Raw genomic sequence first — 15,447 nt, 5'->3', positions numbered from 1 at the left:
TCTTTAAGAGTCTCCTCTTTCCTCCACTCATTACCTGTAGTAATGGCACCTGTTTAAACTTGTTATCAGTATAAAAAGACACCTGTGCACACCCTCAAACAGTCTGACTCCAAACTCCACTATGGTGAAGACCAAAGAGCTGTCATAGGACACCAGAAACAAAATTGTAGCCCTGCACCAGGATGGGAAGACTGAATCTGCAATAGCCAACCAGCTTGGAGTGAAGAAATCAACAGTGGGAGCAATAATTAGAAAATGGAAGACATACAAGACCACTGATAATCTCCCTCGATCTGGGGCTCCACGCAAAATCCCACCCCGTGGGGTCAGAATGATCACAAGAACGGTGAGCAAAAATCCCAGAACCACGCGGGGGACCTAGTGAATGAACTGCAGAGAGCTGGGACCAATGTAACAAGGCCTACCATAAGTAACACACTACGCCACCATGGACTCAGATCCTGCAGTGCCAGACGTGTCCCACTGCTTAAGCCAGTACATGTCCGGGCCCGTCTGAAGTTTGCTAGAGAGCATTTGGATGATCCAGAGGAGTTTTGGGAGAATGTCCTATGGTCTGATGAAACCAAACTGGAATTGTTTGGTAGAAACACAACTTGTCATGTTTGGAGGAAAAAGAATACTGAGTTGCATCCATCAAACACCATACCTACTGTAAAGCATGGTGGTGGAAACATCATGCTTTGGGGCTGTTTCTCTGCAAAGGGGCCAGGACGACTGATCCGGGTACATGAAAGAATGAATGGGGCCATGTATCGTGAGATTTTGAGTGCAAACCTCCTTCCATCAGCAAGGGCATTGAAGATGAAATGTGGCTGGGTCTTTCAACATGACAATGATCCTAAGCACACTGCCAGGGCAACGAAGGAGTGGCTTCGTAAGAAGCATTTCATGGTCCTGGAGTGGCCTAGCCAGTCTCCAGATCTCAGCCCTATAGAAAACCTTTGGAGGGAGTTGAAAGTCCGTGTTGCCAAGCGAAAAGCCAAAAACATCACTGCTCTAGAGGAGATCTGCATGGAGGAATGGGCCAACATACCAACAACAGTGTGTGGCAACCTTGTGAAGACTTACAGAAAACGTTTGACCTCTGTCATTGCCAACAAAGGATATATTACAAAGTATTGAGATGAAATTTTGTTTCTGACCAAATACTTATTTTCCACCATAATATGCAAATAAAATGTTAAAAAAACAGACAATGTGATTTTCTGGATTTTTTTTTCTCAGTTTGTCTCCCATAGTTGAGGTCTACCTATGATGTAAATTACAGATGCCTCTCATCTTTTTAAGTGGTGGAACTTGCACTATTGCTGACTGACTAAATACTTTTTTGCCCCACTGTATATATATATATATATGTATATATATATATATATATATATATATATATATACCTACAGACCAAAACTTTGGACACACCTTCTCATTTAAAGATTTTTCTGTATTTTCATGACTATGAAAATTGTACATTCACACTGAAGGCATCAAAACTATGAATTATCACATGTGGAATTATATACTTAACAAAAAAGTGTGAAACAACTGAAAATATATCTTATATTCTAGGTTCTTCAAAGTAGCCACCTTTTGCTTTGATGACTGCTTTGCACACTTCTGGCATTCTCTTGATGAGCTTCAAGAGGTAGTCACCTGGAATGGTTTTCACTTCACAGATGTGCCCTGTCAGGTTTAATAAGTGGGATTTCTTGCCATATAAATGGGGTTGGGACCATCAGTTGTGTTGTGCAAAATCTGGTGGATACACAGCTGATAGTCCTACTGAATAGACTGTTAGAATTTGTGTTATGGCAAGAAAAAAGCAGCTAAGTAAAGAAAAATGAGTGGCCATCATTACTTTGAGAAATGAAGGTCAGTCAGTCCGAAAAATTGGGAAAATTTTGAAAGTGTCCCCAAGTGCAGTGGCAAAAACCATCAAGTGCTACAAAGAAACTGGCTCACATGAGGATCGTCCCAGGTAAGGAAGACCAAGAGTCACATCTGCTTCTAAGGATAAGTTTATCTGAGTCACCAGCCTCAGAAATCGCAGGTCAATGCCACACAGCATTCTAGCAGCAGACACATCTCTGCAACAACTGTTAAGAAGAAACTTTGTGCAGCAGGCCTTCATGGTAAAATAGCTGCTAGAAAACCACTGCTAAGGACAGGCAACAAGCAGAAGAGACTTATTTGGACTAAAGAACACAAAGAATGGACATTAGATCAGTGTAAATCTGTGCTTTGGTCTGATGAGTCCAAATTTGAGATCTTTGGTTTCAACCACCGTGTCTTTGTGCGACGCAGAAAAAGGTGAACGGATGGACTCTACATGCCTGGTTCCCACCGTGAAGCATGGAGGAGGAGGCGTGATAGTGTGGGGGTGCTTTTTACTGGTGACCCTGTTGGGGATTTATTCAAAATTGAAGGCATACTGAACCAGCATGGCTACCACAGCATATTGCAGTGGCATGCTATTCCATCCGGTTTGTGTTTAGTTGGGCCATCATTTATTTTTCAATAGGACAATGACCGCAAACATACCTTCAGGCTATGTAAGGGCTATTTGACCAAGAAGGAGAGTGATGGAGTGCTACGCCAGATGACCTGGCCTTCACAGTCACCAGACCTGAACCCAATAGAGATGGTTTGGGGTGAGCTGGACTGCAGAGTCAACTCCTTCAAGATTGTTGGAAGACCATTCCCGGTGACTACCTCTTGAAGCTCATCAAGAGAATGCCAAGAGTGTGCAAAGCCGTCATCAATGCAGAAGGTGGCTACTTTGAAGAACCTAGAATGTAAGACATATTTTTAGTTGTTTCACACTTTTTTGTTAAGTATATAATTCCACATGTGTTAATTCATAGTTTTGATGCCTTCAGTGTGAATGTACAATTTTCATAGTCATGAAAATACAGAAAAATCTTTAAATGAGAAGGTGTGTCCAAACTTTTGGTCTGTGCTGTATGTAATACCATTGTACTGGTTGGGTGAGTGTAGTACCCAAAGTTAGCCACAAGATGGGGTACATCATAGGTGTAGTTGTAGCATTGTAGTAGTTAAATAGGAGAGGTACGGTGGATGAGGCAGGAAGGACTTCCTTGTAGATCTCAGTTGGGACCAGGGCAACTGTGCAGCTCACTCAGGCTAACTAGCCCTGGGCAACATCGTGCCACGCAATGTTGGAGAAATATAATGCCCAGCCGTATAGCATTCCTGGCCTGGACCTCATCAGGAGGTGCAACAGCAACAGTGCAGTATTAGTGGGACTGCAGTTGCTAGAAAAGGCTAAGCAGTATGGGCAGTTTGCTCATCATGTGGCAGCTTATTGCATGGGCTAACGCCCTAAGAACCGGGGTGAAATGCCTGAGGGAGTCCCCAAATGGAGAAAGGCTGAGCAGAGAGGACGCTGAGGGATCGAATGGTACAGTCCGTCCCGGAAGTGAGCTTAGCGACAGAGAGAAAAGGACAGGGACAGAAGAGGAGTTGCACATTGTGAAACCTGATGTTGATGCTTTAAAGAATGTGAATATGTTGTATAACAAACTAAGTAAAGCTGTTGTTGTTAAAGTTGAGCTAGACTGTGTGTCTTATATGTAAAATAAAAGGACCGGAATAAGGGTCCTTTATATACAGAAAACATTATAATTATTGCTCTATGACTGAGGCAGAAAGGATTACATATATCCAGATGTAAATGAGGATGTATATGTTACAGATTATTTGATTTTCTAGGCAATCGTTGTCTGTTACATGCATCTTATGTTAATTCTTCTTATTTCTTATTGCAGAATTATTAATCGCCGTTGCTATAGATATACCACCTTTGGATCCACCTCCCTTACAATGCTCCAGTCTTTAATTCACTAAGGTGCACACCCCCTTAGCCGCATTGGACGGCATCACTGGAACGCACCACCCCCTCCTCTCCACCCCTTTCCAGGCACTGTGGAACGCAGATTGCATCACTAACCAGCGCGATACGTCACTTCCAGTCGGCTACTTCCAGTTGCGCGATCTCAGATCACTGCAGCACGTTATGCTTAAATAGAGACAAATGGGACGCTCTAACAGATGCCTCTGACTAACGGTGGACATCGCGTTTTTTCCCCACATCTCTACAACTACTTGGTAAGTGCTTTACACAAACTACTCGCTACTAGTACCGGCACAGTTCTCCACTTTGGACTAATATATATACCATTTATGCTTACAGACCTCATTAGGCACGCGCATTATAAATGCCATTCAGGGGTATGTAATATACTTCTTGGATACTACTAGGTGATTTCTATACCCACCTTTAGCTACCTATAGCACAGTATATACCTTTCTTTATAGGAAGTCTGCTCCCTTACTTTGGTACACTACTTTAGGTAGGTTGATTACTGTTACCACCATTCCACTCCATGTGTGGTTATTATGCACCTGCAATACAATATTGATCAGGCATTTATGTTGTTGATCCTGCCTCACTGCTTCTTATTGTACCCTGATAGCTATGATGTATGAGACTTTTGTACAGCATTTCGGATTTATTATTATTTTGATCAAAAGATATCTCCTGAATTATATTATGTACACTGTGTATATTTTGTCTTTTTGTTATTTCACAGTACTTTGATGGAGGTCATAAAGACCGAAACGTCGGAAGTCTGCTCCCTTACTTTGGTACACTACTTTAATACTTTGATGAAGGTCATAAAGACCGAAACGTCTACTACTGTATGTACTGTTTCTTATTAAACCCTTTACACTGCATCATAGTGTGTGCCAAGTTTATATATAACAGGGTGTGATACAGGGTTTGCTCTCGACACATGCACCTGCGGCATCGGATAGCTGATCATCAGGAGTGATTCAGGTACCCAAGTTCCCTCTGCAACTTATTCGGTAAGCGTTGTAGCTTGCGGAATAAGGAGGGAGCCGAACATATTCGCTCAACTCTAGTCATAATCAACAGAAGACGACCGGAGTGGCACCAATAATAAAAGACTGTGCTAAGTACTGTATAATACTAGGGGCAAGAAACGGAGATTAGTGACACCATTCTAGTGGTAAAATAAATAAAAAAACACTTGAGTGGTGCTTTAAAGAAGGTTATATTTAGGAACTGTGTCACAAGGATTTCAAATGCTTGTTCTATAGATAGCTATGGACCTGAATACCTCTACACAAAGATCAAAAATATATAAGAAAATTGCATACAGCATTATGGGGGCACCATTCTGAGATTCACATACTACCTGGAAATCCATCATACTGAGCTGTAGCTACTCAGGGTACCACAAAATTGGCACCGAACTCTAAGAACAGCTACTGTATATTAGCCCAATTTGTTCTTTGCTAACATCTGAAAACAAATTACTTTCGAACTATGTCACCCCAAAATGTGTAGTTTATAACCTTCATACTGTAATTCTGTTTGAATAAGAATTTAAAACTGTATTTTATTAAAATAGTTTCAGATTAAATAAACTGAAAAACTTAAATTTTTGCAATACACTATTAAATTACTTTTTATTTCCTTGTTCACTAGATTTCCACATTTAAATTCCTTCCAAGTTTGCATTTATAAATCTGAATCTCTGGCCGTCATGTAATTCTATTAACATAGAGTATTAAAGGCCAGTACAAGAAAAAGAGAATGTGGCATATGTCTGAAAAGGATGGCCGATGTATTACCTATGTATATCACATCATTTATGTTTTTATGAAACATGGCAGCACCACTGTGCATTACTGTATTAATGTCTCTGGTATAGAAATTCCCAATTAGTCACATGTACAGTATAATATTTTAATTGAAGATCTACGGCATTATAACAAAAACAATACTTTAAAATCCTATTTCATTTTAGGTTGCACATTAAGTAAACTCGTTAGTTTCCCATATGTACGTAAGTTATTATAGAGCTTATGATGGCAAAAACGCATTAGCCTGTCTTTGTGATATTTAGGTCATGAATTTAAGGCTACGAAGTAATACTTTTGTGTCTAGTTTGAACAAAAAGATTCCATTAGAAGTTGCTGATAAGACAGCCTCCAAGGTGCTGCTAAAATCATGTTTTTTTCTCATTGATATATATAAATGGAATTTCAAGTACAGTACTCAAAGTCTGTAAAACTGATGTGTCCAGAATATCCACCACCTAGCCCCATCCATCAGCTGAGTGCTCTTATCTAGCCCTTTTACCTTCTCCTTTTTTCTATGAAGCCGGCTGGCAAGACATGGGCAAGATTAAAGGCTCTCAAACAGGTTCATGTCTTGACAGCCAGCTTCTTAGGTGACTGAACCAAGCATACATTCTGTATTTTTAGTATTACTGCAGTGCTTTTCTGTAGTTGTATATGTAGAAGAAGTAAAACATTTTCTAAAGTTATTCTGAGCAAGTGGTCCCAAGCTGCACATGAACCTGCACAACCAAGTAATTCCTGGAATATTCACATACACGTTTCATTTAGGGTAGGGTTACACGCTACAGGTCACACAGGCCAAGATTGCTATATGTTTCTACTTAATGCAAATGAATAGAATGCATTGTGGCTGACAAAGTACCATGGCAAGCAAGTTGCAAGAAAACAACTAGTTTTGACTTTTAATAACCTATTGTTGCAGTACCTTAGTACAATGCAAACTCATTCACCTGCATTGGGCTGTGATGAACGACGGTGATCTTCGGCTTGTGTCACAATTAATTTCACAGTATAGGTCCAGCCTCACTCATACAGGAGCAAGTTAAATCCCTTCACATTTAGATGACATGTATGCAGGAAAAAGAACCTGAGCTTTAGGGCTCATAGTCATCTGCGAGGAAAATGGACGAGTGCAATCCGATAAAAAAATGGATTGCACTTTGAACAATGTTAATCTATGCATCCCCTGCTCATCTGCGACTTTTTTTTTCTCAGCTCAGATCAGGATGAGAAAAAAATTGCAGCATGCTGCAATTGTCCTCATATCTCAGATGAGACTTGTGAGTGCAAGTCAATGAGTGTGACAAAAAAAAATCGCACAGCACTTGGACCATGCAAGTGCCGTCCAATTTTTACACACCCATGTCCTTTGAAAAGCTGGGAATTAATTTTCCATGTACAGTAAAATCATCATGTGACCCAACAAAATAGAATAGATAGAACAGATATATACACAGAATAGATAGATATAAAGGTGCCAGTGATATAAATAATTAGTGCAGAGCTTGTGTGGCTTACTGTACATATTTTTTTTACTTATTAAATGATTTTCTGTAAAAAATGGCATGCCATCCTCCGATATTTTATTAACCAGCAGAGGAAAATCAGGCAGCTGGGGGTAAATGTTTATAGCCAGGGAAGGGGGTAATACCCATTGAGCTTCCGAGGCTATTAATATCAGCTCATAGTTGTATACTTAGCCTTTCCTCATTATTAAAATGAGGACCCCCAAAAAGATATGTAGTTTCCCCCTATAATTAATAACCAGCAAAGGCAAGATAGACAGCTGCAGGATGATAGTAATAGCCTAGGAGCTGCCATGGATATTGCCCCCCTCCCAGACTAAAAACATTAGCTCTTTGCTGCACCAGAAATAACACATCCAAATTCTGGCACTTAGCCTTGCTTTTTCCACTTGCCCTGGTGCGATGGCAAGTGGGGTGATTGTATTGGGGTTGATGTCACCTTTCCATTGTCAGGTGACATCAAGCCCAGAGGTTAGTAATAGAGAGAGAGGCATCTATGATGTGTCCCCATTACTAACCCCATAGTCAAATTGTGAAGAAAAAAAGTAACAACCACAATAAGTGGGAAGAAGGTGGACCCAGGGAACTATAGGCTGGTGAGTCTGACTTCTATACCAGGAAAGATCTTTAAACAAATTATTAAACAACATGTATGTAAGTACCTGGATAAGAATGAAGTGATTAACCAGAGTCAGCATGGCTTTGTAACTAATAAGTCATGTCAGACTAACTTAATTTCCTTCTATGACAGAATCACTGACTGGGTGGATCAGGGAAATGCTGTAGATATAGTATATCTTGACTTCAGCAAAGCATTTGAAAAAGTATCTCACACAATCCTTATTGAAAAAATGGAATGTACAAGGCAACTGTTAGGTGGATTCATAACTGGCTTAGTGATCGGACCCAAAGAGTGGTATTAAATGGCTGCACATCCAGTTGTAAGAATGTCTCAAGTGGGGTATCACAGGGTTCTGTCCTAGGCACTGTATTGTTCAACATATTGATCAATGATTTAGATGAAGGAATTGAGGATAGACTGATTAACTTTGCTGATGACACAAATCTAGGAGGGATAGCTAATACTAGAGAAGAGAGGATTCAAAAATATATAAATAAACTGGAGCAGTGAGCAGCAACTAACAGAATGATTTTTAGCAGGGAAAAATGCAAAGTACTACATCTGGGCAATAAAAATGAAAAAAATATATACAGAATGGGGGGAATAGGGCTAAGCAACAGCACATGTGAAAAAGACTTGGGTATACTAATAGATCATAAACTCAAAATGAGTCAACAGTGTGATGCAGCAGCAAAAAAGGCAAATACAATTCTGTGATGTATTAACAGAAGCATACAGTCTAGATCACGTGAAGTCATTATTTCCCTCTACTCCTCTTTGGTCAGACCTTATCTAGAATACTGTGTCCAGTTTTGGGCACCAAATTTTAAAAGAGACATCGACAAACTCGAGCAAGTTCAGAGAAAAGCGACCAGAATGGTCACCGGTCTGCAAACCATGTCCTATGAGGAACGGTTAAAGGATTTGGGTATGTTTATCTTGCAAAAAAGAAGACTGAGAGGAGACTTAATAGCTGTCTTCAAATATCTCAAGGGCTGTCACATTGTAGAACTATCATCTTTATTCTCATTTGCACAAGGAAAGACTAGAAGCAATGGGATGAAACTGAATGGGAGGAGATACAGATTAGATATTAGAAAAAAGTTTTTGAGAGTTAGGGTGATCAATGAGTGGCTGCCACGAGAGTTGGTGAGTTCTCCTTCCATGGAAGTCTTCAAACAGAGTCTGGAGAGACATACATCTGTCTGTGATGATTTAGTGAATTCTGCCTTGAGCATGGGGTGGGACCAGATGACCCAGGAGGTCCCTTCCAACTCTACCATTCTATGATTCTATGAAGTCCTTTATTTCAACAAATGACACAGATTCCTTTAATGAATCTAAATTAAACCAAACCAGCTATAATCACCTCAATTAATCAACACTCAATCCACTGAAGCCAATGTCCCCTGTAAAAGAATTAAAATAATAAACAACCATATCCTTTACCTGTCCTCCGAGATGATAATAATCCATTTGCACCGCAACGCATCTAACTATGCTACACCTAGATGGCAGGCTGCATTGTTGGCTGATGCTATTATCCAGCCTGCCATCCAGCAGAGACAATGAGCCGAGACAGCATCTATATGATGTAGCTTCACAAAATATAGAACAAGTATGAGGCTTAAGTCCTATAAGGAGACTAAAAAAATAAAGGAAAAACAAAGAAAACATTTTTTTAAAAAATATTTAAAAAAAGTGAATCATCCACTTGTCCTAATTTAAAAATAAAGAAATAAGACCAATGTCAGAAAATTTGAAATTATTTAACCCCTTCACGACATATGACTTATACTTATGTCATATGTTGTATCCCTGAGTTTGATGCGGTCTCCAGTGCTGTGCCAACATCTTTCCCCACACATTGGAGCACAGATGAAGCATACCAACGATAAAAATGACAGACCTCTTCCTTCTTTGTAGGTGGGAAAACTTGCAAAATCGGCAGTATATCAAATACTTATTTTCCCGATTGTATATGGTTAGTGTCATAAAGAGGAAAAAATCAAAAAGGCAGAATTGCCATTTTTTCTTCGGCGCACCTAGCTTCCCTAAAATGTCAGCTCTCCAAGCAAATCAGGGCCTATAAGTCTATTAGTGAAAAAATAAAGAAAATTTACTCAGATGATGACATAAATCAAAACTTATGATGACACAAATCAATTTTTTGCTTACAAGTTCTGAATTTTTTTTTAGCCACTAAAACATATTAAAAAAAATCTATATACCATATTTTCCGCTTTGTAAGATGCACTTTATTTCCCCCAAATTTGGGGGGTAAATGGGGGTGCGTCTTACAAAGCGGATATACCACTTACAGGCTGGGATGAGGGGGTGTCCGCCGCCGCCCGCCACCGCTACCGCCCGCCACCGCTGTCACCTCGCCCGCCACCGCTGCTGCCCCGGGTGATGCTGGAGGCTCCGGTGCTGCGGGGGGCTCTGGCGACATTTTGTGAAAGACCAGAGCCCCCTGGCACTTCTTCCATGCGTTCCTGTATGACTGACTCCGGGAAAATGGCCGCCGTAATCTCGGGAGATGAGATTTCAGCACTGAGATCTCATCTCTCGAGATTCCGGCGGCCATTTTCCCGGAGTCAGTCATACAGGAACGAATGGAAGATCTCATCTCCTGAGATTCCGGCGGCCATTTTCTCGGAGTCAGTCATACAGGAACGCATGGAAGAAGTGCCGGGGGGCTCTGATCTTTCGCAAAATGTCACCAGAGCCCCCCGCAGCACCGGAGACAGCCCTGCAGACCCCCTCATCCCAGCCTGCAGCACAGGAGCCTCCTGCAGCACCGGAGCCCCCCTGCAGACCCTGTCATCCCAGCCTGCAGCACAGGAGCCCCCTGCAGCACAGAAGCCCCCCTGCAGACCCCCCTCATCCCAACCTGCAGCAATGCTCCACTCCTGCCTCCAGCAACGACCCTGGGACCCTGATCCACCGCAGCCACAACCCCTGGTAAGTAATAAGATGCATGGATTATAAGACGCCCCACCAATTTATTAAAAAAAGTTTTTTCTTATTTTTCTCCTCAAAATTTGGGGTGCGTCTTATAATCCGGAGCGTCTTACAAAGCGAAAAATACGGTAAGTTTGGTATCATAATTGTACTCACATGTAGAATTATTTTTCACCATTTACCTCAGTTGGGATTTTTTTCCCCATTTTCACTACTTTACATGGTAAATTGAATGGTGTCATTCAAAACTACAACTTATCCTGCATTAAATATGCTTTCATATGGTTATGATGATGGATGACTTAGGATAAGAAGCTAAATGAGAATCTCAGTTTGCAGACACGTGTTTTGGGGGCTTGCTCCTCATCAGCGCAAAGCAGGAGAGCTTTGAAATTTGAATTTAATTTTGAAAAGCTTCTCTTTCTGATTTAAGGCCCCTTCACATTTAGCGACGCTGCAGCGATACCGACAACGATCCGAATCGCTGCAGCGTCGCTGTTTGGTCGCTGGAGAGCTGTCACACAGACCGCTCTCCAGCGACCAACGATGCCGGTAACCAGGGTAAACATCGGGTAACTAAGCGCAGGGCCGCACTTAGTAACCCGATGTTTACCCTGGTTACCATGCTAAAAGTAAAAAAAAACAAACAGTACATACTTACCTACAGCCGTATGTCCTCCAGCGCTGCGCTCTGCACTCCTCCTGCTCTCCTCCTGTACTGTCTGGGAGCCGGAAAGCAGAGCGGTGACGTCACCGCTCTGCTTTCCGGCTCACAGCCAGTACAGGAGGAGAGCAGAGCACAGCGCTGGAGGACAGACGGCTGTAGGTAAGTATGTACTGTTTGTTTTTTTTTACTTTTAGCATGGTAACCAGGGTAAACATCGGGTTACTAAGCGCGGCCCTGCGCTTAGTTACCCGATGTTTACCCTGGTTACCAGTGAAGACATCACTGGATCGGTGTCACACACGCCGATCCAGCGATGTCAGCAGGAGTCCAGCGACGAAATAAAGTTCTGGACTTTATTCAGCGACCAACGATCTCCCAGCAGGGGCCTGATCGTTGGTCGCTGTCACACATAACGATTTCATTAACGATATCGTTGCTACGTCACAAATAGCAACGATATCGTTAACAATATCGTTATGTGTGAAGGTACCTTTAGTTTCTTATCCTAAGTCATGTGTCAAGGCATGTTAAAGGGTCGATATTGACTTTAAGGATTACTACATCCAATTAGTGGCACTGACTTTTTTCTCCTCTTTCTCTGCGAAAAGGCTATTTGCACATTTAAATTTCCATAGGAGCACTGGCCAATAAGTCTCCTTAGATCCCTATTAAATATCGAAATCTGTCTCTCTAATATCCCAAAATGGCTCTGCCTGAAGGTCACAAACAGACAGCAGTTCTCGGCAGTGGTTAAACTTTATGAAACATCCACTCCAGAGATCAGCCGCCAGCAAAGCATTACTTCCAGGCATGGCCGCAGTACAGAGACTTCCCTAATGTTATGCTGAGGTTTTGTTGCTAGGTGATGATTTGGAAAACTTCAGTATTCCTGCTGAGAGATTTAAAAATGTGCTCACAACAGCGCTCCGCTCACAAACCCCCGTACAGAACGAGCTTGTGTCTTTTTTAACCTTCTCTATTATTTTATCAAGTAGTTAAAAGAGAACTTGGAGCTGAGCAAGTTTAACAACAGTAAAAAAGGGTCAATTCCACTATGAGCACACATCAAAAACGCACATCATATCTCCGTCCTTTTTACGTTTATAAAATGTCACCAATCCTACAGAAACAAACCCCTGAGGCTGTAGAAAGGTTTTAAAATTTTATTATGGGAGGGGGATTTCCAGTGGTATTCTTTAGATTTGCTATGTGAATGACCCACAGCTATACTTTACCTGGGCTCCATTTCAGGAGCCCTTGGCCCTGAATCTATCACCTGCCTAACAGCAGGAGATCCTGGGAAAGCCTCTAGGCTTGCATGAGGCCTCCAATCATGTCAGTGATTAATGAGGAAAAGTCTCAGAGGTGACATACTGTGAAATTAGAATGCAACATAAAGAGTTAATCCTTGGGCTATATCCAAAACCATCATGCTTGGGATAAAAAATATATATACCGGTATATATTTATTTAGCCTATTGTTCATGTGGTATCTAAGGAGGCTTTTGATATTTTACCGGGCAAATTGCCAGCATGGATAACCCCATTGAACTTTGCTAGGTAGGAAAAGAAACACACTGACTAATTTATTCTGATTTTTTAATTTTTTAATATTGTGGCAAATAAACTAAGAAGACATTTTTCATTCAGGATAATCTCACCGGCAACAAAAAAAATCAATTTATTAGTGTGTAGACAATTCTTCTAACCTGCCTAACTGGTAATATGCATTTATGAACATATAGGTACATGGGAGTTAAAATTTGCATCAAAGAAGTAAGAAGGTACTATACATAATTCAGGGAAGTATATGTATTTTTTTGTATTGAACCCTGTTTTAATTTAACTTTTACACTTATTTTCTGCACTTTTTTCCAAATGCCGTAATTTTTTTAATTTCTTTGTTGATATAGCCAAATGAGGGATTATTTTTACAGGATGACTTGTAGTTTTGACTAAAACTATTAACTTTACTTTATGAGTCTGGATTTCATTTTTAAAGCATTTAATGAACAGTAAAAATTACTTTTTAACATGGTTCTCTAGATCAGTATGATTACAGCGCTTAAAATTATATTTATATATTTTTCAAATTTTTATATTTTTTGTTGTTGATGAAGTTGCACGAGAGCTTGTTGTACTATTTTGAAGTATACACAACATTTTGATCACTTTTTATTGCTTTTTTAGGAGTTACGGAGACATAAAAAACAGCAATTCTGGCATGTCAATATTTTTCTTTTACAGTATGCAGCATATGGATTAAATAATGTCATATTTAATATGATAGCTCATCCTTTTATCGACATGGCAATACCAACTATGCTTGTATTTTATTTTTGGCATTTGAAATTGAGCGTTATTTAATCTTTTAGTGTTTCTTTTTTTTTTTTAAGCAATTCTCAACCGCTGCACGTTTTGCACTAATGCTTTGCATGGGACTAACCCAGGGTGCCTGCCTGGTGCACTACACTGTAATAGTACCTTCCTTTTGTAATAGTGTCCTATCTCTGCTTTCATGCAGTAGTAAAGATTCCAGTCTATGACTCACATGATAATAGTGCCACTTCTTTGCCATCCACCACATTGTAATAGTGACGTCTCTGTGCCCACACATAGTAATATTGCCATCTCTGTGCCACCACATGGTAACAGTGCCCCCTACAGTGATAGTGACCCATCTGTGACTCTATATAATGACAATGCACTCTCTGTACCTCTTCTTGGCAATAGGGCAACTTTGAACCCTCAAACAATAATAATACACTTTCATGTCAATTTTTGCTATTTATGCACCCTCAATAAATATCTCTTCAAATAATTATGTCTCTCATTTTCACTCCCACAATAATAATAATAATGTCTCCGTAAAGTAATTTCCTCCATTTGCTTATCTACACAATAATGTCATCTATGTCTGCCACCACAAAAATATTGAGGCTGATTCATCAAAGCTTTTACACCAAAAAAGTGTTGGAAATGCTTTGCACAGCCGCAACAGTTTTGTGCAATGCTGAGTTTCACAAAAAAACTGTGACTTTTGACATTTTCACGCCACTTTAGATTATCTCAGCTAAAATGGGACCGAAATGCGGAGGTGCCTGGGTGGGACGGAATGCCCATCTGTCTGATTCATTAAAAGTGACATCATATTTTATGCCATAAATGCTATGCAGTCTATAATAAAATAACAGTTTTATTTCTATAGCGCCAATCAACAGATACCATGGTCCAGCCATCAATATAATAAATAGGGTGTTCACGTAATTCCATATGAACCAGTAACCAACCAGTATGTATAAAAGTACAGACACAGAGGGCTATTAATTGCATAAAGGGTGTTAGAACAGATGATACGAGGGTCCTGGTTTTGAAGAAAATTTTGTATGGGCAAAACAGAGATAATTAGATAAATATGTGGAGGTGATAGACCAGTCTGAAGAAATGCGTTTTTAAGGTACACTTAAAACTGTTGTTATTGGGGATTAATTAAAGTGTCCTGGTTAATGCATTCCAAAGAATTGGCACAGAATGCAAGAAGTCTTGGAGGTTCGGATTATTGAGCATGCTAATCTTAGGTCATTAGCAGAACAGAGGGCTGGTAGACTGAGACTAGGGAGGAGATCCAGAGTGATGCTGAAGCGTGGAGGGCAGTATACAAGGAAAGAAGATGGAGCCTAGAAGGAGCCATGACAGTACAAGGAAAAAGAGAGGAAGAGGAGCCAGCAAAAGATACAGTGAAAGAGCAGTCAGAAAGGTAGGAGGAGAACGAGTAGAGAACAGTGTCCTTGAAGCCGATATAGTGTAGCATAATGAGGAGAAGCTGCTGATCCACAGTGTTGAATGCTGCGGAAAGATCCAGGAGAATCAGCATAGAGCAGTGACGTTAGATTTAGTTGTTAGTAGATCTTTAGAGACTTTAGCGATGGCAATTTCAGTAGAGTGTAAAGAGCAGAAAC

This window comes from Ranitomeya imitator, chromosome 5, assembly GCF_032444005.1.
Source record: "Ranitomeya imitator isolate aRanImi1 chromosome 5, aRanImi1.pri, whole genome shotgun sequence".
Classification (NCBI taxonomy): domain Eukaryota; kingdom Metazoa; phylum Chordata; class Amphibia; order Anura; family Dendrobatidae; genus Ranitomeya; species Ranitomeya imitator.
Note: the sequence above shows the minus strand (reverse complement) of the source record.